Source organism: Oncorhynchus masou, chromosome 10 (genome assembly GCF_036934945.1).
Source record: "Oncorhynchus masou masou isolate Uvic2021 chromosome 10, UVic_Omas_1.1, whole genome shotgun sequence".
Classification (NCBI taxonomy): Eukaryota; Metazoa; Chordata; class Actinopteri; order Salmoniformes; family Salmonidae; genus Oncorhynchus; species Oncorhynchus masou.
In genome coordinates, this window is record NC_088221.1 from 42,833,146 (window position 1) to 42,856,927 (window position 23,782).

Sequence of the window (23,782 nt, forward strand, 5' to 3'; positions counted from 1 at the left end):
CAAAAGAGGAGAGGAGTGGAAAGAAGGAGGCAGAGAGGAATGAGTCAAAGGTAGACGTGGGGAGGTTAAAGTCGCCCAGGACTGTGAGAGGTGAGCCGTCCTCAGGAAAGGAGCTTATCAAGGCATCAAGCTCATTGATGAACTCTCCGAGGGAACCTGGAGGGCGATAAATGATAAGAATGTTAAGCTTGAAAGGGCTGGTAACTGTGACAGCATGGAATTCAAAGGAGGCGATAGATAGATGGGTAAGGGGAGAGAGAGAGAATGACCACTTGGGAGAGATGAGGATCCCGGTGCCACCACCCCGCTGACCAGAAGCTCTCGGGGTGTGCGAGAACACGTGGGCGGACGAAGAGAGAGCAGTAGGAGTAGCAGTGTTATCTGTGGTGATCCATGTTTCCGTCAGTGCCAGGAAGTCGAGGGACTGGAGGGAGGCATAGGCTGAGATGAACTCTGCCTTGTTGGCCGCAGATCGGCAGTTCCAGAGGCTACCGGAGACCAGGAACTCCACGTGGGTCGTGCGCGCTGGGACCACCAGATTAGGGTGGCCGCGGCCACGCGTGTGGAGCGTTTGTATGGTCTGTGCAGAGAGGAGAGAACAGGGATAGATAGACACATAGTTAACAGGGTACAGAAGAGGCTACGCTAATGCAAAGGAGATTGGAATGACAAGTGGACTACACGTCTCGAATGTTCAGAAAGTTAAGCTTACGTAGCAAGAATCTTATTGACTAAAATGATTGAAATGAAACAGTACTGCTGGAGTAGGCTAGCTGGTAGTGGCTGCGATGTTGACACTACACTAATCAAGTCGTTCCGTCGAGTGTAATAGTTTCTACAGTGCTGCTATTCGGGGGCTAGCTGGCAAGGTTGATTGCGTTCCGTTACTTTAAAAGAACGACAATAGCTGGCTGGCTAACCTAGAAAATCGCTCTAGGCTACACAATTGTCTTAGATACAAAGACGGCTATGTAGCTAGCTAGCTACGATCAAACAAAACAAACCGTTGTACTGTAATAGTTACTACAGTGCTGCTATTCGGGGGCTAGCTGGCTAGCTACGTTAGAAGAACGACAATAGCTGGCCAGCTAACCTAGAAAATCGCTCTAGGCTACACAATTGTCTTAGATACAAAGACGGCTATGTAGCTGGCTAGCTACGATCAAACAAATCAAACCGTTGTACTGTAATGAAGTGAAATGAAAATGTGATACTACCTGTGGAACGACGCGGAATGTTGACCGGGTAGTTGGAGTTCAATTCGGTAGAGGTTGGCTAGCTGTTGGCTAGCTAGCTAGCAGCATTACCTACGTTAAGGACGACAAATAGCTGGCTAGCTAACCTCGGTAAATTAAGATAATCACTCTAAGTCTACACACTCTAAACTGCACAATTATCTTGGATAGCACAATAGCACAATCACAAACGCAGGATTAAAAGAAAAATAGTTCACTAAACTTTTGAAAATCTTCATCAGATGACAGTAATAGCACATGTTACACAGTACATTTATGTTTTTTTCAATAATATGCAATTTATATCCATAAATCTCCGTTTACATTGAGCCATGTTCAAAAAATGCAGCAGAAATGTCCGGAGAAATTATAAATAGCTCCGGCAGCTAACGCCAGATAACAGCAATAAACATCATAAACTTTGACTAAATATACATGTTCTACATATATTTAGAAAGATACACTTCTTCTTAATGCAAACGCTGTGTTACATTTATTTTTAAAGTTACAGAATTCACTATTCAATAATCTGAGACGGCGCTCAGGCATTAGCATTATTTCTCTACAATGTTGGATTTGACAAAAATACAATTTTATAACATAAATATTCCCTTACCTTTGATGGTCTTCGACAAGAATGTCGTGGAAGGAGTTATACTTACCTAATATAACGTTTGGTTGCTGTTGGTGTGTCTTTGTATTAGCAAAGGTAACATCTTCAGGTGAATTACCCCAAAAAGGACTTCTGATCACGAAAATTGCGCATCAAAACTTCAAATTTACATATTATATGTCGACTAAACTGGTCAAACTAAGTGCAGAATCAAGCTTTAGGATGTTTTTAACGTACAAAACAATTGGCGATTAAATCAAACATAACGAACTCTCCTCATGCAAGCCGGAAAAAAAAGACCCTTTTCACAGAGCGTGCACCTGAAAACTCGTGACACCTCAGTATTTTGCCAGCCAAGCAGTCAAAGCTCGTGCTATTTTCTCCGTTCCACGTCTCATTGAACGAGGAGAGCGCGCTGAAGAAATAGAAACTGTTCCCAGATCCGTAGCTGGTTGGGAAGGGTGGGGGCGATGACGTCAAAGTTGGAGCAACTTTCTTAGGAGAGAGAGAGAGTTTGGAAGAATGGCTGCCCTGTGAGTTCTGCTTTACATACAGACATAATTCGAACGGTTTTAGAAGCTTTAGAGTGTTTTCTATTCAATAATAATTTTTATATGCATATATTAGCAATTTTTGACAGTTTTCTTTTTTTGTTTACTTTGGGCACACAATTCATCCAAAGGGGGCAGTATTGTCCTGAGCCTTAACAGGTGGATCTTACCACCTGGGGGCAGCCCTTTAGTCCCAAAGTCCTTAGCTTAGTGATGAGCTCCGTGGGCACTATGGTGTTGAACGCTGAGCTGTAGTCGATTGATCCTGTCACGGCTAGGGGTTCCGCTAGTGGAACATTTTGACAACATCCTGTGAAATTGCAGAGTGCAAAATTCCAAATAAATTATTAGAAATATTTAACCTTCGTGTTCCGGACAACTGTGTGATCACGCTCTCCCCAGCTGATGTTTTTTATTATTTTTATTATTATTATTATTTTACTTTTTACAGGGACAGTGCACATTAATCAACGTTTTAGTAAAAGTGCCGGTTTTAGCCTGCCAGCTAATTTTCAACCGCAGTCCCTGGGCAGGTTATTAAAAACAATTACAATATAGACAATAGCAACATAGGACAAGCAAGACATAGCATACAGACAGAGCAACATAGGACAAGCAAGACGTAGCATACAGCCATAGCAACATAGAACAAAAAGCAGCCAGACAAAATTCATAAAAGCAACAAAGTGTTTCCACACCTCACAAGCTGCAGACAACATGGAAAGCGGCAACACACAGCTAGGGACCGTGTTCACAAATCTCATTGACCTTTAGCCATGTCTTCAAGCATTTTTTGAAAGTGTGATATGTGGTGCAGTTATGTGTGTCTGATGGCAGTGTATTCCAGACATGGGAAGCTCTCACAGAGAAAACAGATTTACTAAAGGTGCTTTTCCTTAAGGGAACTTTACAGTCACCTCTCATGGCAGACCTTGTGGATCTGCTGCCAAATGTTTGGGTTTTTTGTTTAACAAAAATCTTGCTCAGTAGCATCAGTTGTCCTCTTTGTGAAGAACATGCAAACAGTTTTTTTCACATTGAGATGCAAACACGAGTCACTGAGCCACTTTGTAACCTGGACCATTACAGTAGTGAGTTCTTGTGCAGCTTGTTGTTTGCTCTTTGCGTGCACATATATCACTGTATCATCGGCATACATTTGAACTTCAGACCCAGTACAGACAGAAGGCAGATCATTAATGTACAGGCTGAACAGGAAGGGCCCCAGTATTGACCCTTGGGGCACGCCCACATCATAGCTAAGAGTGGGCGACAGCTCATTGCTCACTCTGACACACTGAGTTCTGCCTTCAAGGTATGATTTCATCCATCTCAAGGCATCAGGGGAAAAGGAACTTAGACAATTTTGTGATGAGAATCTCATGGTTAACAGTATCATATCAAAAGCCTTCCTTAGGTCCAGAAACACAGCCCCAACAACGCCCCCTTTGTCCATTTTGAACTTCACATTTTCCAGAAGAAAGCAGTTGGCCGTTTCTGTGGAGTGTTTCGCTCTGAAGCCAAACTGCATGGAGTGTAATGTGAAGGGGCTGTTGTTGAGGTGGGCAATCAGTTGTTCTGCTACACACTTTTCAACAACCTTTGACACCACAGGTAGTATACTAATGGGCCTGTAGTTACTGACGTCAGCAGGGTCGCCTGATTTAAAGATGGCCTTTATTATGGCCGACTTCCATACCCTTGGAAACACCCCGAGACCAATAGATGTGTTGGTGACCTTAGTAATGGGGCCAATGAGTGACTCTTTGTAGTTTTTAAGAAAGGTAGAGTTCAGCCCAAACACATCTTTGGCTCTAGAGTTCTTTAGTGAGCTAATCACCTTGTTCACCTTTGACTCAGAAACCTCCCTTATGATGAAGACAGGTTGAGCATCATTTACTAGCACTGAGCCCAAGAATCCAGTGGAGGGGGTCTGTGTCAGTACCCTGACAGAGTCAATAAAGTAGGAATTGAAGGCTATTGCTATTTCAAATACATCCTGTGTTAGATTGTTATTCACCATGATTTCTAGTCTTAGGGCTTTTTTTAGAGCATAATCTCGTTCTTTCATGAATTTCCAGATTTCTCCATTTAGCCAAGGAAGAGGGCTCTCTTGGCCAGGTTTGGATTTGATTTTCTTTAGGAAACCATTTATTGTAGTCTGGATTGTGGATAGAAAAACCTGACTATCAGCTTCCACGTCTGTATAGGACAAAAGTTAATTCCAGTTAATTCCCTTAATTGCGTTTTCAAAATATCTTAATTCACTCTTAGGTATTCATAGTTGATCCGACTTTCTAACAGTAGAGAGGTTAAACCTTCTCTTAGACAGATTTCTGGCTATAAGTGTCAGATTATGATCAGATAGCCCAGGAACCATATTGAATGATTTAGTCACTCTTTCTGGTTTATTACTGAACACCAAATCAATCTGTGTTTTAGAACAACAAGTCACCCTGGTTGGCCCTTAAATAGCTGTGTAAGGTCAAAGGAATTAGTGATCCGTTTGAGGGTTTTCCTACAAAACTTGTCTTCATAATTAATGTTAAAATCTCCCATTAAGATGACCTCTTTCCAAAAGTCACATTCCCTAAGCATGTTATTAAACTGATCAAACAACACACTTTAGGTGGAAGGTGGCCTATACATTCCAATAAGGGTAAAAGACATTTGGGGAGACAGTGTAAGGTTCAGGCCAATACAGTCTAGTTCATTATCACATGACCACTCAATTTGTTTACATCGGATATGTTCTTTAATGTAGATCATCACACCCCCCCCGTCTTCCTTCAATCCGGTCTCTCCTGAAGACATTGTAGCCAGGCACAATCAAAGCAGCACATGGAGAGTTTTTATGGAGCCATGTCTCTAAGAGGCAGAGGAAGTCAAGGTTGGAGTCTGTGAGTAGATGTCGAATTTGATCACTTTTTGGAATGACACTACGAATGTTCAAGTGCCCCCCTAGTAGTCCCTTGGGCTTAGTTCGTGGGTCCCAGATGACTCGAGAGTGATTGACACATTGAAAAAAGTTACATTTTGTGTTTTCTGACGGCTGGGTTTAGGCTGTTTTGTTTTGTTTTGATTAGGGGCAGTTCGGTAGCGCAATTATCAGTCCCTCCCGCCTGCACTGGATGCGGAGAACTAATTAAAACAGCTTGCGTACCAGAAGCAGAGTCAGGGATCGCATATAGCGACTTGGATATGTTTGAAGAGTCAAAATCTATCCTGGGAAAGACCTTCAAACAGGTCAACATTCATAAGGCCGCAGGGCCAGATGGATTACCAGGACCTGTACTCAGAGCATGCACTGACCAACTGGCAAGTGTCTTCACTGACATTTTCAACCTCTCCCTGTCTGAATCTGTAATACCAACATGTTTCAAGCAGACCACCATAGTCCCTGTGCCCAAGAACACTAAGGTAACCTGCCTAAATGACTACTGACCCATAGCACTCAGGTCTGTAGCAATGAAATTCTTTGCAAGGCTGGTCATGGTTCACATCAACACCATTATCGCAGAAACCTTAGACCCAGTCCAATTTGAATACTGTAACAACAGATCCACAGGTGATGCAATCTCTACCGCACTCCACACTTTCCTTTCACACCTCGACAAAATAAACACCTACAGTTTTAAAAATGCTATTCATTGACTATAGCTCAGCGTTCAACACCATAGTGCCCTCAAAGCTCATCACTAAGCTAAGGACCCTGGGACTAAAGACCTTCAGCAACTGGATCCTTGACTACCTGACAGGCTGACCCCAGGTGGTAAGGGTAGATCACAACACATCCGCATTGTTGGTTAAAGGCTTGTAAGTAAATTGTAAGGTCTAAACCTGTTGTATTCGGCACACGTGACACATACAATTTGATTTGACTTAGTCTGGAATATTCTGGAGTAGTTTAGGGTAGTCTGGGGTATTCTGGGGTTGTATGTGGTAGTCTGGAGTTGTCTGGGGTAGTCTTGGGTAGTCTGGGGTAGTCTGGAGTATTCTGTGGTACTCTGGAGTAGTCTGGGGCAGTCAAGTATAGTCTGGGGTAGTATATGGTAGTCTGGGGTATTCTGGGGTTGTATGTGGTAGTCTGGATTATTTTGGGGTAGTCTGGGGTATTCTGGGGTTGTATGTGGTAGTCTGGAGTTATCTGGGGTAGTCTTGGGTAGTCTGGGGTAGTCTGGAGTATTCTGTGGTACTCTGGAGTAGTCTGGGGCAGTCAAGTATAGTCTGGGGTAGTATATGGTAGTCTGGGGTGTTCTGGGGTACTCAGGGGTAGTCTGGGGTAGTAAAATCAAATCAATTTTTTTCAGAGACATTTGCCAAATACAACAGGTGTAGACCTTACAGTGAGATACTTACTTACGAGTCCCTAACCAACAATGCAGTTTCAGAAAATACAGATAAGAACAAGAGGTAAAAGTAACAAGTAATAGAGCAGCAGTGAAATAACAATACCGAGACTATATACAGGTGGGTACCGATACAGAGTCAATGTGCAGGGGCATCGGTTATTTGAGGTAGTATGTACATGTAGGTCGAGTTATTATTAAAAGTGACCATGCATAGGTGACAACAGAGAGTAGCAGTGGTGGAAAATGGCGCGGATAGAGATGGTCGCCTCGCTTCAGGTCCTATGCAGTTATTTGTTTTTTAATGTATTATTTCTTACATTATTAGACCAGAAAATCTCAAGTGTTATTACATACAGCCGAGAAGAACTATTGGATATAAAAGCGATGTCAATTTACCATCATTACGACCAGGAATACGTCTTTCCCGAAGCGTATCCTTTGTTCGGGACTCCACCCTGGACATGAGATCTTATCCCAGAGGCTGACCCAAAACAATGTGGTCGCCGCAGGAGAGACAGACGGAGCGGCCTACTGGTCAGACTCAGAAGGTGAGCACACCATCTACCGCTACTGAGCATATTACTCGCCAATGTCCAATCTCTAGATAACAAGGTGGACGAAATTAGAGCATGAGTTGCCTTCCAGAGAGACGTCAGAGATTGTAACATTCTCTGTTTCACGGAAACATGGCTCACTCAGGATATGTTGTCAGAGTCGGTACAGCCACCCGGTTACTTCACGCATCGCGCCGACAGAAACAAACAATGCCTTATGATTAACGACTCATGGTGTAATCACAACAATATACAGGAACTCAAGTCCTTTTTTTCTCCTGACCTAAAATTCCTTACAATCAAATGCCGAACGTCCTGCATGGTGTTGGGCTGTAAGCACAACATACCACCCTCAAGGAGTCTGTTTCTGACATGCACATTTATGCAGACACATGCACATTTGTGGCTTGCTGGAGGTCATTTTGCAGGGCCCTGGCAGTGCTCCTCCTGCTCCTCCTTGCACAAAGGCGGAGGTAGCGGTCCTACTGCTGGGTTGTTGCCCTCCTATGGCCTCCTCCACGTCTCCTGATGTACTGGCATGTCTCCTGGTAGTGCCTCCATGCTCTGGACACGACGCTGACAGACACAGCAAACCTTCTTGCCATAACTTGCATTGATGTTCCATCCTAGATGAGCTGCACTACCTGAGCCACTTGTGTGGGTTGTAGACTCTGTCTCATGCTACCACTAGAGTGAAAGCACCGCCAGCATTCAAAGTGACCAAAACATCAGCCAGGAAGCACAGGAACTGAGAAGTGGTCTGTGGTCACCACCTGCAGAACCACTCCTTTATTGTGGGTGTCTTGCTAATTGCCTATAATTTCAACCTGTTGTCTATTCCATTTGCACAACAGCATGTGAAATGTATTGTCAATCAGTGCTTCCTAAGTGGACAGTTTGATTTCACAGAAGTGTGATTGACTTGGAGTTACATTGTGTTGTTTAAGTGTTCCCTTTATTTTCTTGAGCAGTGTATTTGTGTTTCTCCTGTTCTTTAGGTTGTTGAACAGAGAGCCTATATATTTGTGTTTCTCCTGTTCTTAAGGAAGTCCTGTTTGGGTTTGCTCCATCCACTCCAATTTTCTTTATTTTAGTTTGTCTGATATCAGGTCCAGTGGGGATCCAACTGGAGTTGCTTGGACAGCACTCAGTAGGGCCCCTTTGGTTGCATTTCAGAACCCATGTTAAACCCCCCACCTGTTTCATTTTGGTTGTCAGTGGCTCATTTGCTAGTTCCTTATTTATTTTGAGCATAAATGTTTGTTTTCTTATTGGGAAACAAATCTATCAAATAATACAGGTTGTCACATGTGTTGGACACAGGGTAGGCATTGTACGCTCCCACAGTATACTGCTAAGGAGTTGGAGATGTTATGCTTTCCCTGGCTTCTAATCATCTTTGGCAGCAGGTCCACTTCCTGTCCAGAAACTAAATGTCAGTCAACCAACAGAGAGCAGGAAGAGTGGCAGACGAGCTCTGGGTGCTGATGATCAGTGATCGGAGAATAGAAATACACACACAAACCAAACTTTGCACAGTCAGGGCATAGATACTATGCACATTCTTCCGTAGTAAATACACAATTACACAGAGAACAGGCAATAAACATGTGTACACAAGCGAATGTACCATTGCTGCACGCTCGCTGGCTCTCATCTTGACATCAGGCTGGAACACATCAAAAAACAAGGATGGGAGAGGACAGACCTTTCCCACGTTACAAGCACTACAGGGCAATTTAGAAAGAAATCCCTGCAGAAAGACGCCAGCTCCGTGTGAGTCCAACAGTTTTGTAAACAATACAAACGAAAGGACAGCATATAAGTGATATGTGGCCTCAACCACAAACAGACTGCTAGGTTGTTCACACTCTGAAACGACTTAGCTCAGATAGCAGAGTCAGCTCGGTGAAACCTTAACAATCCCTCACCATGACCATATGTGACATGGTAAAGTAATATTATGTGTTTAACTCGTATGTCCTGCTTTGTCTCTGTGTAATAACTGTAAAAAAAGAATTATTCATCTGAATTTAATACAACAACAACTATTTCCTTTCATGTTATTTGATTTGTAATGATCTTTCCAGCACCCAGTTGCAGCAGAAGATCATCTAGATATTAGGCTTGTGAACTTTCAGATCACAAAGTTTAAAAAAAGGGTATATTACATTAACAATAGCAAAATAGTGTGTGAGACAGTGTACACAGTCGCCACCCAGTCCCATAGGTTTGACTTATTATCCCTTCAGGCTTTCAACATCAAAGCGAGAAGTCAGGGCCCCGTCGAAGAGCACTTGGAACAACGTGACGTCTGATGATGAATTCGTAAGAAAAAACAAACTCTTCCCCCGAGGCACAGCTTTTATTCTTTTCTTTCTGTCTTTTTTTTCAGAGGCGTTCCAGTGTTCTTTCCGCTGTGGAATAAGGGTCCGTAATTTGGCTCAAATAATGTTTAAATAATCAAGAGGCTGCGAAGATTTGAACTAATTTCACAAGGAAGGCACCAGATGTTTTGGTCTCTCTCTCATTGATTGTACAGTTGTACATCTCCTCTGGGGATGGAAGGAGTGAGTTTACGGTCATTTGACTTGTATCTCAGTCTATATATGTCTACCTGTACCTGTTATCTCTTGGGGAAACCTGAAGCTGACAACAGAAAGGCCTGTAAGTAAAATATATATATATATAATATAGTCTATATCAATTGTGGATGAGTTCAAATAAACATTTACTAACGGTGTTAAATCTGGTTTTCTGGACATAACAAAAGGTTTATCACTGGGATCTATTCATGGCCCGGTTCTTTTCACTATTTACATTAACAATATTAGTTTATCTGTACACAATTATAACTTTAACTTGTATGCGGACGACACTGTGGTGTATGCTATTGCTTCCACAGCTGACACATTTCTGTCAGAGCTTCAATTTGCCTTTATTTCCCTGCAGAAAGCCTTTGTTGAACTGAAATTGGTACTTAATGCAGGTAAAAACCAAGTACACTACATGACCAAAAGTATCTGGACACCTGCTCATCGAACATCTCATTCCAAAATCATGCACATTAATATGGAGTTGGTCCCCCCTTTGCTGCTATAACAGCCTCCACTCTTCTGGGAAGGCTTTCCACTAGATGTTGGAACATTGCTACAGGGACTTGCTTCCATTCAGCCACAAGAGCATTAGTGAGGTCGGGCACTGAAGTTGGGCGATTAGTCCTGGATCGCAGTTGGTGTTTCAATTCATCCCAAATGTGTGTGATGGGGTTTACGTCAGGGCTCTGTGCAGGCCAGTCAAGTTCTTCCACACCGATCTCGACAAACCATTTCTGTATGGACCTCACTTTGTGCACGGGGGCATTGTCATGCTGAAACAGGGAAGGGCCTTCACCAAACTGTTGCCACAAAGTTGGAAACTCAGAATAGTCTAGAATGGCGTTATATGCTGTAGCGTTAAGATTTCTCTTCACTGGAACCAAGGAGCCTGAAACATGAAGAACAGCCCCAGACCATTATTCAACATCCACCAACTTTACAGTTTGCACTATGCATTCGGGCAGGTAGCGTTTTCCTGGCATCCACCAAGCCAAGATTAATCCGCCGGATTGCCAGATGGCGAAGGTCTATATTCATCACTCCAGAGAATGCGTTTCCACTGCTCCAGAGTCCAATGGTGGCGAGCTTTACGCCACTCCAGCCGACGCTTGGCATTGCGCATGTTGATCTTAGGCTTGTGCGCGGCTGTTCAGCCATGGAAACCCATTTCATGAAGCTCCCAACGAACAGTTATTGTGCTGACGTTGCTTCCAGAGGCAATTTGGAACTCGGTAGTGAGTGTTGCAACCCAGGACAGATGCTTTTTAAGCGCTATGTGCTTCAGCACTTGTTCCCGTTCTGTGAGCTTGTGTGGCCTACCACTTTGTGGCTGAGTCGTTGTTACTCCTAGATGTTTTCACTTCACAGTAACAGCATTCATAGTTGACTGGGGTAGCCCTAGTAGGGCAGAAATTTGATGACCTGACTTCTTGGAAAGGTGGCATCCTATGACGGTGACACAGTTACTGAGCTCTTCGGTAAGGCCATTCCACTGCCAATGCTTGGCTATGGAGATTGCATGGCTGTGTGCTCGATTTTATACACCTGTCAGAAACGGGTTTGGCTGAAATGGTCAAATCCACTCATTTTTAAGGGTTTCCACATACTTTTGTATATATAATGTTTGTTATTTTCCAAATTGTATTACTCTACAGCGTTATTCTAAAATTGATTCAGTTGTTTTATCAATTACACACAAGGCCCCATAATGGCAAAGCAAAAACAGGTTTTTATACATTTTTGCAAATGTATATATATACAAAAACTGGAAATATCACATTTACATAAGTATTCAGACCCTTTACTCAGTACTTTGTTAAAGCCCCTTTGGCAGCGATCACAGCCTCAAGTCTTCTTGGGTATGATGCTACAAGATTGGCACACCTGTATTTGTTTTTTCCCCCTCGTTCTTCTTTGCAGATCCACTCAAGCTCTGTCAGGTTGGATGGGGAGCATCGCTGCACAGCTATTTTCAGGTCTCCCCAGAGATGTTTGATCAGGTTCAAGTCCAGGCTTTGGCTGGGTCACTCAAGGACATTCAGAGACTTGTCCCGAAGCCACTGCTGCGTTGTCTTGGCTGTGTGCTTAGGGTCATTGTTCTGTTGGAAAGTGAACCTTTACCCCAGTCTGAGGTCCTGAACACTCTGGAGCAGGTTTCCATGCTTCACCGTAGGGATGGTGCCAGTTTTCCTCCAGACGTGACGCTTGGCGTTCAGGCCAAAGAGTTCAATCTTGGTTTCATCAGACCAGAGACTCTTGTTTCTCATGGTCTGAGAGTCATTTTGACACCTCTTGCCAGACTCAAAGTAAGCTGTCATGCGGAGTGGCATCCGTCCCTTCACTTTACCATAAAGGCCTGATTGGTGGAGTGCTGCAGAGAAGCTTGTGCTTCTGGAAGGTTCTCCCATCTCCACAGTGGAACTCTGGAGCTCTGTCAGAGTGACCATCGGGTTCTTGATCACCTCCTTGACCAAGACCCTTCTCCCCCGATTGCTCAATTTGGTCGGGTGGCCAGCTCTAGGAACAGACTTGGTTGTTCCAAACTTCTTCCATTTAAGAGTGATGGAGGACACAATGTTCTTGGGGACCTTCAACGCTGCATAATTTTTTTGGTACCCTTCCCCAGATCTGTACCTCGACACAATCCTGTCTCGGAGCTCTACGGACAATTCTTTCAACCTCATGGCTTGGTTTTTGCTCTGACATGCACTGTCAACTGTAGGACCTTATATAGACAGGTGTGCGCCTTTCCAAATCATGTCCAATCAATTGAATTTACCACAGGTGGACTCCAATCACATTGTAGAAACATCTCAAGGATGATCAAAGGAAACAGGATGCACCTGAGCTCAATTTCAAGTCTCATAGCAAAGGGTCTGAATACTTATGTAAATAAGGTTTTAATGTTTTAATGTTTAACAAATTAGCAAAAAAAATCAAAAACCTGTTTTCCCTTTGTCATTATGGGGTATTGTGAGTAAATTGTTGATGATGTTTTGTATTTAATCCATTTTACAGTAAGACTGTAATGTAACAAAATGTGGAAAGGGTCAAGGGGTCTGAATAGTTTCCAAATGCCCTGTAGATGGGTATCTGGATGGACGAAAAGCTATCTTTCAAAAATCATGTTGATAAGTTAATTACGAAACTAACTCTAAAAATAGGAACGTAGGCTGGCCTTTCCTTGAAGTCTCGTAGATTGCACTCTTTTTTGTATAATGCTCTCTTCCGCCATTTCTTACCTTATTGTTAACCTTCAGACGTATAAGTCAACAGACAAGGATTCGGGGCTGGAGATTCTTTCATAAATAAATAATAGATAAATCTGCTTAAAAACAATTGCGCCCCTCATGTCGAATGATCTCCAAAAGTCCTTAAAGTTGATGAAGTTGGTGCCTCTAGGGCAATTCAGGTCAAATCAAAACAAATGTATTTATATAGCCCTTCTTTACATCAGCTGATATCTCAAAATGCTGTACAGAAACAACAGGTCATCACCTCAGGAGTAAATATCAGTTGGCTTTTCATAGCAGATCATTAAGAGGAGCTCTACCGCCCCTGCTGTCTCTAGAGAGTAGAAAACAGCAGGTCTGGGACCGGTAGCACGTCCGGTGAACAGGTCAGGGTTCCATAGCCGCAGGCAGAACAGTTGAAACTGGAGCAGCAGCACGGCCAGGTGGACTGGGGACAGCAAGGAGTCATCAGGCCAGATAGCCCTGAGGCATGGTCCTAGGGCTCAGGTCCTCTGAGAGAGAGAGAGAGAGAGAGAGAGAGAGAGAGAGAGAGAGAGAGAGAGAGAGAGAGAGAGAGAAAGAAAGAAAGAAAGAAAGAAAGAAGAAAGAAAGAGAGTTAGAGTTAGAGAGAGCATACTTAAATTCACACAGGACACCGGATAAGACAGGAGAAATTCTCCAGATATAACAGACTGGCCCTAGCCCCCCGACACATAAACTACTGCAGAATAAATATTGGAGGCTGAGACAGGAGTGGTCGGGAGACACTGTGGCCCTGTCCAACGATACCCCCGGACAGGGCCAAAGAATGTGTTTGTTTCTTAAGTTTGTGTTTTGTGTTTGCTTTTCATGTATAGTGTTTTTGCTTTGTCATAATGGGGTATTGCATGCAGATTGATGGGGGAAAAACTATTTAAATAATTTTAGAACAAGGCTGTAACGTAACAAAATGTGGAAAAAGTCAGTAGGTCTGAATACTTTCCAAAGGCACTGTATGTACAGTGTAATTTATGTGTATGTAGATGTGTATAGTGTAATTGATGTGTGTATCGATATGTATACTGTCATTGATGTGTATATAGATATGTATAGTGTAATTGATGTTTATTGATGTGTTCGTGCAGGACTCATCTGTGAAAGATACCGTGGTCTCATCATGATTTCCTGATTAAATAAAGGTACAATAAATTCTAAGAAATACAAATACACATTTTTAGACAATTGGATAATTTGTTTTCTTCCCCCTTGACAATGATGTCCTCTCTGTTTCTTTCTCAGAAATGCAAAGCACACACACACACACACACACACACACACACACACACACACACACACACACACACACACACACACACACACACACACACACACACACACACACACACACACACACACACACACACACACACACACACACACACACACACACACACACAGTTGATCACCAGAGATCCTTTGTGTGGCTAAGCTTTTGAAGACTTCCTGCAATGTGTTGCACATGTTGAGTGATGTTCTGAACCTTCTTATAATGGATTCATAATTGCAGTAAATGAACCACAGAAGAAATGTGTGCTCAACATTTTCTTAACTCCTCTTGGGTGTTGGGGATAAATAAATAAATACATTTGAAATATGCTGAACAAAGAGTCGAAGATCACCCTGAAAGATTTAATCTAACATTTGATATTTGTGTATATAGATGAATGCAAATTTCTAATCAGATTCTCTGCATTTAATTTGAGAATGATGAAAAGGAGAGACCAGGCCTAAATTATGTTGCCTGCTGGGCCTCCAAAGGAGAGATTGAGAGGAGCTTGTGAGACTGTTTTTATTTGAATCCCGGTAATGAAGTTAATTTTACAAGGTTTCCGTTCATTAAGCACAGCTGGCTCAGGTGAAATGTAGACATTTACAGTAAGCACTAACACACACACACACACACACACACACACACACACACACACACACACACACACACACACACACACGCACGCACGCACGCACGCACACACTCACACACACACACACACACACACACACACACACACACACACACACACACACACACACACACACACACACACACACACACACACACACACACACACACACACACACACACACACACACACACACACACACACACACACACACACACACACACAGAACTGAGATTGGAACTGAGAACATGTCAACTGAAAGTATTGGGTGATTGATCCTTGGTAAGCTACAGAGACACCACCTTTTGAAAATGTTTATTTCCAAATAAATGTAATATCTTTATAATTCATATCTTTTGCAATGTGTTGGAGACAACCTCCCCCCAACTAGCCACTGAGGGCCTTTATAACCATCACCACACTACAGAGGTCTGACACAGTGTGTGTTGAATCTGAGAGGGCTCTCTCCCGAGCTTTCACATGAAGAAACTCTCAGGAATGTCCATGAGAAGTTCACTGTTACAACAATACATCCTTTTCTCATTACGCTTCAATAACATACCTTTGATTCTGGCTATTTTTAGCCACTTCCTGTCTATCTGTGGTGCAGTGGGGAAGAGTAGAGTGGGCTTTGGAGTGCCAGGTGGTCCATTCTCACAGGAAGTCGAGGCTTAACACATATAACCTTACTTACTCATAGATCATATCTTATGACATTATATTATCTTCTAATTAAATCAAATTGTCCAAAAAAACTCTAATCAATGAACTTTAAAAAAGTTGCCAATATGTTTATTTTTCACATTTATCTCAGTTGTCTCAAAATCTGCATGTTCAGCTAGCTGCCTGGAGAGTTGCCACTTTGAGCCAGCGGTGCCCACGATGGAAAGAAGCAGTTCATTACACACTCCCAAATAAACAGATATTAAATGGGGTCCACACTCAGAGAGAGTGTAGAGTGCATCATAGACATCAGAGACCCTTTCCCAAACAAAGGCAGTTAGCTCTGAGAGAGAGAGAGGGGGGGATTTGACAGAGAGAGAGAGAGAGCGAGACAGAGAGAAAGAGAGACAGAGAAAGAGCGAGAGAGAGAGAGACAGAGAGAGAGAGAGACAGAGAGGGAGAGAGAGAGAGAGAGAGAAAGAGAGAGAGAGGGGGAAGATTTGACAGAGAGAGAGAGAGAGAGAGAGAGAGAGAGAGAGGGAAGATTTGACAGAGAGAGAGAGAGCAAGAGAGAGAGAGAGAGAGAGAGAGAGAGAGAGAGAGAGAGAGAGAGAGAGAGAGAGAGAGAGAGGGGAAGATTTGACAGAGAGAGAGAGAGAGAGAGAGAGAGAGAGAGAGAGAGAGAGAGAGAGAGAGAGAGAGGGAAGATTTGACAGAGAGAGAGAGCGAGAGAGAGAGAGAGAGAGAGAGAGAGAGAGAGAGAGAGAGAGAGAGATTTGAAGATTTGACAGAATGAGAGAGAGAGAGAGAGAGAGAGGGAGGGAAGATTTGACAGAGAGAGAGAGAGAGAGAGAGAGAGAGAGAGAGAGAGAGAGAGAGAGAGAGAGAGAGAAAGAGACAGAGAGAGGGGAAGATTTGACAGAGAGAGAGAGAGAGAGAGAGAGAGAGAGAGAGAGAGAGAGGAGTGTCCTGTTTAAGACGGAACAGTTGAGTTATGTTCGTCTTGGCAGCGCAGCACATCGGCTGGGCCCAAGGCATCACGGCGCCACCTCAGGCTCTCAGCAGCGGCCGGGGCGTTCTCCCAGCACATGGCATTCATTTTGGGGGCTGTTGGGGAGCGAGATGGGGCTGCTTTTCCAAAGCTGAGCGGTGCCTGAGCAATTAGGGGCAGCAATTACAAAGGGTGGATCTCCTCTCTGGTCATGCCAAGAGTAATGCTGGGGCTGCCAGGGGTCTAATGGAAGTGACAGGGAAGGGAGTCGTAATGATGATCGTATGCTTGATTTACACCAGGAAAGGTGCAGTGTTTTTGGGATGTTTCTACCCTCTGTTTCAGTGTCCCGCCAATCAGAATCAGAAAAAAGAAAACAGTAACACACATCTGAGAGATGTAGCGGTGATGATGAGAGATTGAATATGTGACTGAACCGCAGCCTGGCTTCCTACCAATCACAGAAGATGTTTAACCCCCCCCCCCTCCCATGATGGAGGTATTTCCAGAAGTGGTAATCAAGTGCCACCAGAGTGTGAGGGCTGCATTGGCCTGGGGTGCTTTCTACATTTTAACAACAAATGTGGATTTTCACTTAGGGACCCCGGGCCTCCAGAATAAGATGGCTTGGCATCAGACAGAAGCACATCTGGACTGATCAAACAATCTTATGTTTTAAAACAAGTATAACTAGCAATTATCCAAAGTATTTTCATAATAGCAATACAGTTTGCCCACACCACTTTGAGCAACTTCTCTTTGGCTATTTACCCTCTCCTCCGCCAACAGCAATTGTCTTGACCTTGGAAGCTCCGTATAATTTTACTTTATAGATGTTTTTCTATGATATATGAGCAGTGATTATTGCATTTCTGAATCGTGTAAGAAATAAGAAGAAATTATCCAAACTTTAAGTGATGTTGTAACTCAAGTTGTTGGCAAGTTTCTGACCATATATTCGGTCTTGAAACTGCTCGATGCTTTGCGGTAAAGTTAGTTATTTTTCAGCATAATTAAAACTGCTTTCTGCTGCCAAATCGCCCTCTAGTGGCCTCATGGGTGGAATGCTATTCATAGTTTCCATAATTTCATAATTAATAAACATTATTTTAAAACCCCACTGAAAATCCAGGGTGTTTCTTTGTCAAATGAGTTTGTTATATTTCAATATTCTTTGATGTATACTACTGTTCAACAGTTTGGAGTCACTTAGAAATGTCCTTGTTTTTTTTTTAAAGAAAAGCTTCTTTTTTTTGTCCATTAAAATAACATCAAGTTGATTCGAAATACAGTGTAGACATTGTTAATCTTGTAAATAGCTATTGTAGCTGGGGTCCTGTGTGGCTCATTGTGGCGCTAATCTTGTACCACCCATATGTGAAAGTAGTGGCCCCAGCCGACTTGTAAGCTTTGGACAAAAGCGTCTGCTAAATGGGATATATATATATAAACGGCAGGTTTGTTTTTTTATGGAACATCCACATAGGTGTACAGAGGCCCATTATCAGCAATGTTGTGTTAGCTAATCCAAGTTTATCATTTTAAAAGGCTAATTGATCATTAGAAAACCCTTTTGCAATTAAGTTAGTACAGCTGGAAACTGTTGTCCTGATTAAAGGAGCAATACAACTGGCCTTTTTCAGACTAGTTGCGTATCTGGAGCATCAGCATTTGTGGGTTCGATTACAAGCTCAAAATGGCCAGAAACAAAGAACTTCATTCTGAAGTTCGTCAGTCTATTCTTGTTCCTAGAAATGAAGGCTATTCCATGTGAGAAATTGCCAAGAAACTGAAGATCTCGTACAGCGCTGTGTACCCTTCACAGAACAGTGCAAACTGGCTCTAACCAGAATAGAAAGAGAAACAGACAAGCCCTCAACTGGCAGCGTCGTTAAATAGTACCCGCAAAAACACCAGTCTCAACGTCAACAGTGAAGAGGCGACTCCGGGATACTGGCCTTCTAGGCAGAGTTGCAAAGAAAAAGCCATATCTCAGACTGGCCAATGAAAATAAAAGATTAATGTGGGGGAAAAAAACATAGACACTGGACAGAGGAAGTCTGCCTAGAAGGCAAGCATCTCGGAGTCGCCTCTTCACTGTTGACGTTGAGACTGGTGTTTTGCGGGTACTATTTAATGAAGCTGCCAGTTGAGGACTTGTGAGGCGTCTGTTTCTAAAACTAGACAGTTTTCAGTTGTGTACCGGGGCCTCCCACTCCTCTTTCTATTCTGTTTAGAGTAGTACACAACGTTGAACGAGATCTTCAGTTTGTGCAATGAAATAAAGAGGTCAGGGGGTGTGTGTGATTGGAGTTCTTTTTCATACGCAGATGCTACAATATAGTCATAGATGCGCAACGGCTTCTACAAAAGAGACAACAGAGACAACTCATTGCTAGTATAGGCCGGCAACTGGTGACCTAGCCCAGAATAGGTCACAATTATAGAGACTCCTATGGAGACTCCGAGTACATTCCTATCTACCAATCAAAATGGTTTCGCACATGCCACCTGCTACACCGTACTGTTCACAAAATGCCTTTTTTACAAGTTAGTTGGAGGACGCTAATGCACATTTCTCATGCTCTGAAAATAATCTCCCATTTTTTTGTTCCGCCTGTTTTGGAGAGAATCTGAGTATGTGTCCCTGATCTAATTTTTGGATCGTATTTTTTTGGCTTCTGAATCACAAACGGCGGCCTTCATCAACGAATAGTCTCAGAAGAGAAATAATTCACCAAAATGTGAAAATGTGCCGATGTTCAGGAGCCTTATTTTTTCCATAAACGTGTCCTAAGTGTAAACATGACATTATCTGGCCTGTAAATCCTAAGTGTAAACATGACATTATCTGGCCTGTAAATCCTAAGTGTAAACATGACATTATCTGGCCTGTAAATCCTAAGTGTAAACATGACATTATCTGGCCTGTAAATCCTAAGTGTAAACATGACATTATCTGGCCTGTAAATCCTAAGTGTAAACATGACATTATCTGGCCTGTAAATCCTAAATCCTAAGTGTAAACATGACATTATCTGGCCTGTAAATCCTAAGTGTAAACATGACATTATCTGGCCTGAAAATCCTAAGTGTAAACATGACATTATCTGGCCTGTAAATCCTAAGTGTAAACAGGACATTATCTGGCCTGTAAATCCTAAGTGTAAACAGGACATTATCTGGCCTGTAAATCCTAAGTGTAAACAGGACATTATCTGACATTAAACAGGACATCTGGCCTGTAAATCCTAAGTGTAAACAGGACATTATCTGGCCTGTAAATCCTATTAAACATGACATTATCTGGCCTGTAAATCCTAAGTGTAAACATGACATTATCTGGCCTGTAAATCCTAAGTGTAAACATGACATTATCTGGCCTGTAAATCCTAAGTGTAAACATGACATTATCTGGCCTGTAAATCCTAAGTGTAAACAGGACATTATCTGGCCTGTAAATCCTAAGTGTAAACATGACATTATCTGGCCTGTAAATCCTAAGTGTAAACATGACATTATCTGGCCTGTAAATCCTAAGTGTAAACATGACATTATCTGGCCTGTAAATCCTAAGTGTAAACATGACATTATCTGGCCTGTAAATCCTAAGTGTAAACATGACATTATCTGGCCTGTAAATCCTAAGTGTAAACATGACATTATCTGGCCTGTAAATCCTAAGTGTAAACATGACATTATCTGGCCTGTAAATCCTAAGTGTAAACATGACATTATCTGGCCTGTAAATCCTAAGTGTAAACATGACATTATCTGGCCTGTAAATCCTAAGTGTAAACATGACATTATCTGGCCTGTAAATCATTATCTAAATCCTAAGTGTAAACATGACATTATCTGGCCTGTAAATCCTAAGTGTAAACATGACATTATCTGGCCTGTAAATCCTAAGTGTAAACATGACATTATCTGGCCTGTAAATCCTAAGTGTAAACATGACATTATCTGGCCTGTAAATCCTGGCCTGTAAGTGTAAACATGACATTATCTGGCCTGTAAATCCTAAGTGTAAACATGACATTATCTGGCCTGTAAATCCTAAGTGTAAACATGACATTATCTGGCCTGTAAATCCTAAGTGTAAACATGACATTATCTGGCCTGAAAATCCTAAGTGTAAACATGACATTATCTGGCCTGTAAATCCTAAGTGTAAACATGACATTATCTGGCCTGTAAATCCTAAGTGTAAACATGACATTATCTGGCCTGTAAATCCTAAGTGTAAACATGACATTATCTGGCCTGAAAACTGACAGTGCTTTGTACGCTGGCCGTGTAGGTTTTATTCGATTACAGACACATCACATGAAGAACTTATATGGCCAGACGTCATCTTTTCACTGTTTTCTGAAGAATCCATGTTTATGAGCTGATCTTAGTTTAGCACAGAGCTTTGTGTGGCGGAGGAAATGGCACGGGCCACTGTTGATGATGACGTGCGACGTGGTCGATGTCCCTCTCCTGCTCTACTCAGACCTCTACCGCCTACACTGTCTGTGTAGTTGTATAGCACACTGTAGGCTACAAGTCGTAGGGCACAACATGTGAGTGGAGAATAAATCTGTTTATGGCTTTTGTGACCTTTCATATTAGAGAAGGAATGAGGAGTTGTAACACCGCCTGCCGTTATGACATTATTTACAATAAATATGACTACACTGATCAGAAAGGGTGAATACTGTAGTCTTGAATAGTATTCAAGTGGTTTACGCTTGGGGGAAATTAAACTATGGGGGAAATAAAATGTGTTTATTTGTTGCTCAAGCTGTTACCCTCACTCATTGACATCTAAACACACACAAAACATAACTAAATGTTAACTTCAGTTATAAGGACAACCATGACTTGTTTCATGCTCTATGCCCATGTCAATGATGTATCCAGGAGAAAATCTGCTAATTTCTGTCACCTCATCAAGATTGAAAGTTTAACAACGTAGCTATATTATGTTAATCAGGATGTGAAGGAGAATATAAGCCCACGGAGGAGGAGGAGGAGGAGGAGGAGGAGGAGGAGGAGGAGGAGGAGGAGGAGTGGGTATGAGGGAACAGAATGAAGATTGATAGAACTCATGTTCTAGGGAGCAATAAAAGATGACTGTGATAAAATCTAGAAAGCGGGTGGACTTGTTACTGTGCAGTAAACTTCCTGCCCAAAACCCAAAAGGAACTTTGTCTGTGCCTACATTTCCAGTTTAGCAAAAGTTCAATCAAAAGTTTAACCAAGCCTAATCATAATGGAGGCAAATGATGAGTTGAACATTAGTACTCTCAAATCTAAAGTGGCTGGTCTTCATTGTTTTCTCATCTCACAAAAGAGATCCCTCCTTTAGTTTTTTCCCCCCACAACATTAAAATAATGTCAGGGATAAAGCAAATATAGGCTACTGCAGAAGAGCCTTCACTCTGAGACCACCAGTATCTAACACCTTCCTCCCTCCCTCCCTGGCAGGCTGGGCTCCTAGCTCCAACACCCCCGCCCTGTGTGTACGCAGCGGTCTGGTTGTTTTTGCAGAGTAAGGATGCAGAGAACCAGAGTTTTAACCCGGGAACATGCTTACTTTAATTATGATAGTCAACGTGCTTCTGTTGCATTGGTTTCTGTTACAGTATCTCAGGGATTAAAACTGAACTGACTCTCACACAAGTCATGTATTGTGTGTGTCTACCTTTATGAACCTCTGTGGTAACAGCTGACTGTTTCTCTTCCCTGGCCTCCCCATCCCTGACCTTCCTCCAAATCCTCCTTTTGTGTTTTCTTTTTGTCATTATGTCTTGGGAAACCCAGAGATATTGCTTGTGGTTTTGAGGCAAATAAGCTGGAATGAAAAAATGGATTCCTTAGCCTTATCCTTAGCAACAGGCCCATCTGTTCTGACAACGGAGTCGGATGCCATTACAGGAGCATGCTCTATCACGTGCTCCATGTAAAAGTTGTGTGTGTGTTGCCTTTTGTCTCTGAGATAAAGAGGCCTTATTTGAGAATGTCCTATCACCTAAGGGATCAGTGAGACCTACAGTAATTGAGTGGAATGTATATATTAGCTCCATTAGCTAAAAGTAGTGTAACATGGCTTGTCACCACTGTGAAGCCAAACAAGTCACTTCAAAACATCTTCAAAGTAATAGTCCTTATCAGAATTATAGACGACGTCAAGGAGAAATCATGGACTCCCTCCTTTCCGCTTTCCTATTCATTTTACACTCACTGGCTAAGTAGAGTAAACATAGAGAGAGAGAGAGAGAGAGAGAGAGAGAGAGAGAGAGAGAGAGAGAGAGAGAGAGAGAGAGAGAGAGAGAGAGAGAGAGACTGAGAGACAGAGAGAGATAGAGAGAGAGAGAGAGAGAGATGATGGGCAGATGAGAGCGAGAGAGAGAGAGAGAGAGAGAGAGAGAGAGAGAGAGAGAGAGATGATGGGGGCAGATGAGAGAGAGAGAGAGAGAGAGAGAGAGAGAGAGAGAGAGAGAGAGAGAGAGAGAGAGAGAGAGAGAGATGATAGAGGCAGATGAAAGAGAGAGAGATGAGAGAGAGATGATAGAGGGAGATGAAAGGTATGAGAGAGAGAGAGATGAGACAGAGATGATAGAGGCAGATGAGAGAGAGAGAGAGAGAGGGAGAGAAAGAGAGAGATAAGAGAGAGATGATAGAGGAAAATGAAAGGTATGAGAGAGAGAGATGATAGAGGCAGATGAGAGAGAGATGAGAGAGAGATGATAGAGGAAGATGAAAGGTATGAGAGAGAGATGAGACAGAGATGATAGAGGCAGATGAGAGAAAGAGATGATAGAGAGGGAGAAGATAGAGGCAGATGATATAGAAAGGTGAGAGGCAGACAATAGAGATGAGAGAGACATGCTCGAGAGAGATGAGAGGAAGATGATAGAGGCAGATGAGAGAAAGAGATGATAGAGATAGATGAGAGAGAGATGAGAGAGAGATGATAGAGGCTGATGAAAGATCAGAGAGAAATGAGAGGCAGATGATAGAGAGAGATGAGAGAGAGAAATGAGAGAGAGAAATGATAGAGAG

General features: G+C 42.6%; 1 long non-coding RNA gene across 4 annotated transcripts in view; it reads right to left on the bottom strand.

Annotated features, from left to right (window-relative positions):
* LOC135547655 (uncharacterized) overlaps positions 1-23,782 on the bottom strand; it is a 106,183-nt gene that overhangs the window by 22,771 nt on the left and 59,630 nt on the right. For 3 of the 4 annotated variants that reach the window (XR_010456731.1, XR_010456732.1, XR_010456730.1), the window contains exon 3: positions 13,401-13,647. This is a non-coding gene — a long non-coding RNA (uncharacterized LOC135547655). Of the gene's footprint in view, positions 1-13,144; positions 13,648-23,782 lie in introns of all 4 variants that reach the window. The other variant, XR_010456733.1, reaches the window with a different exon arrangement.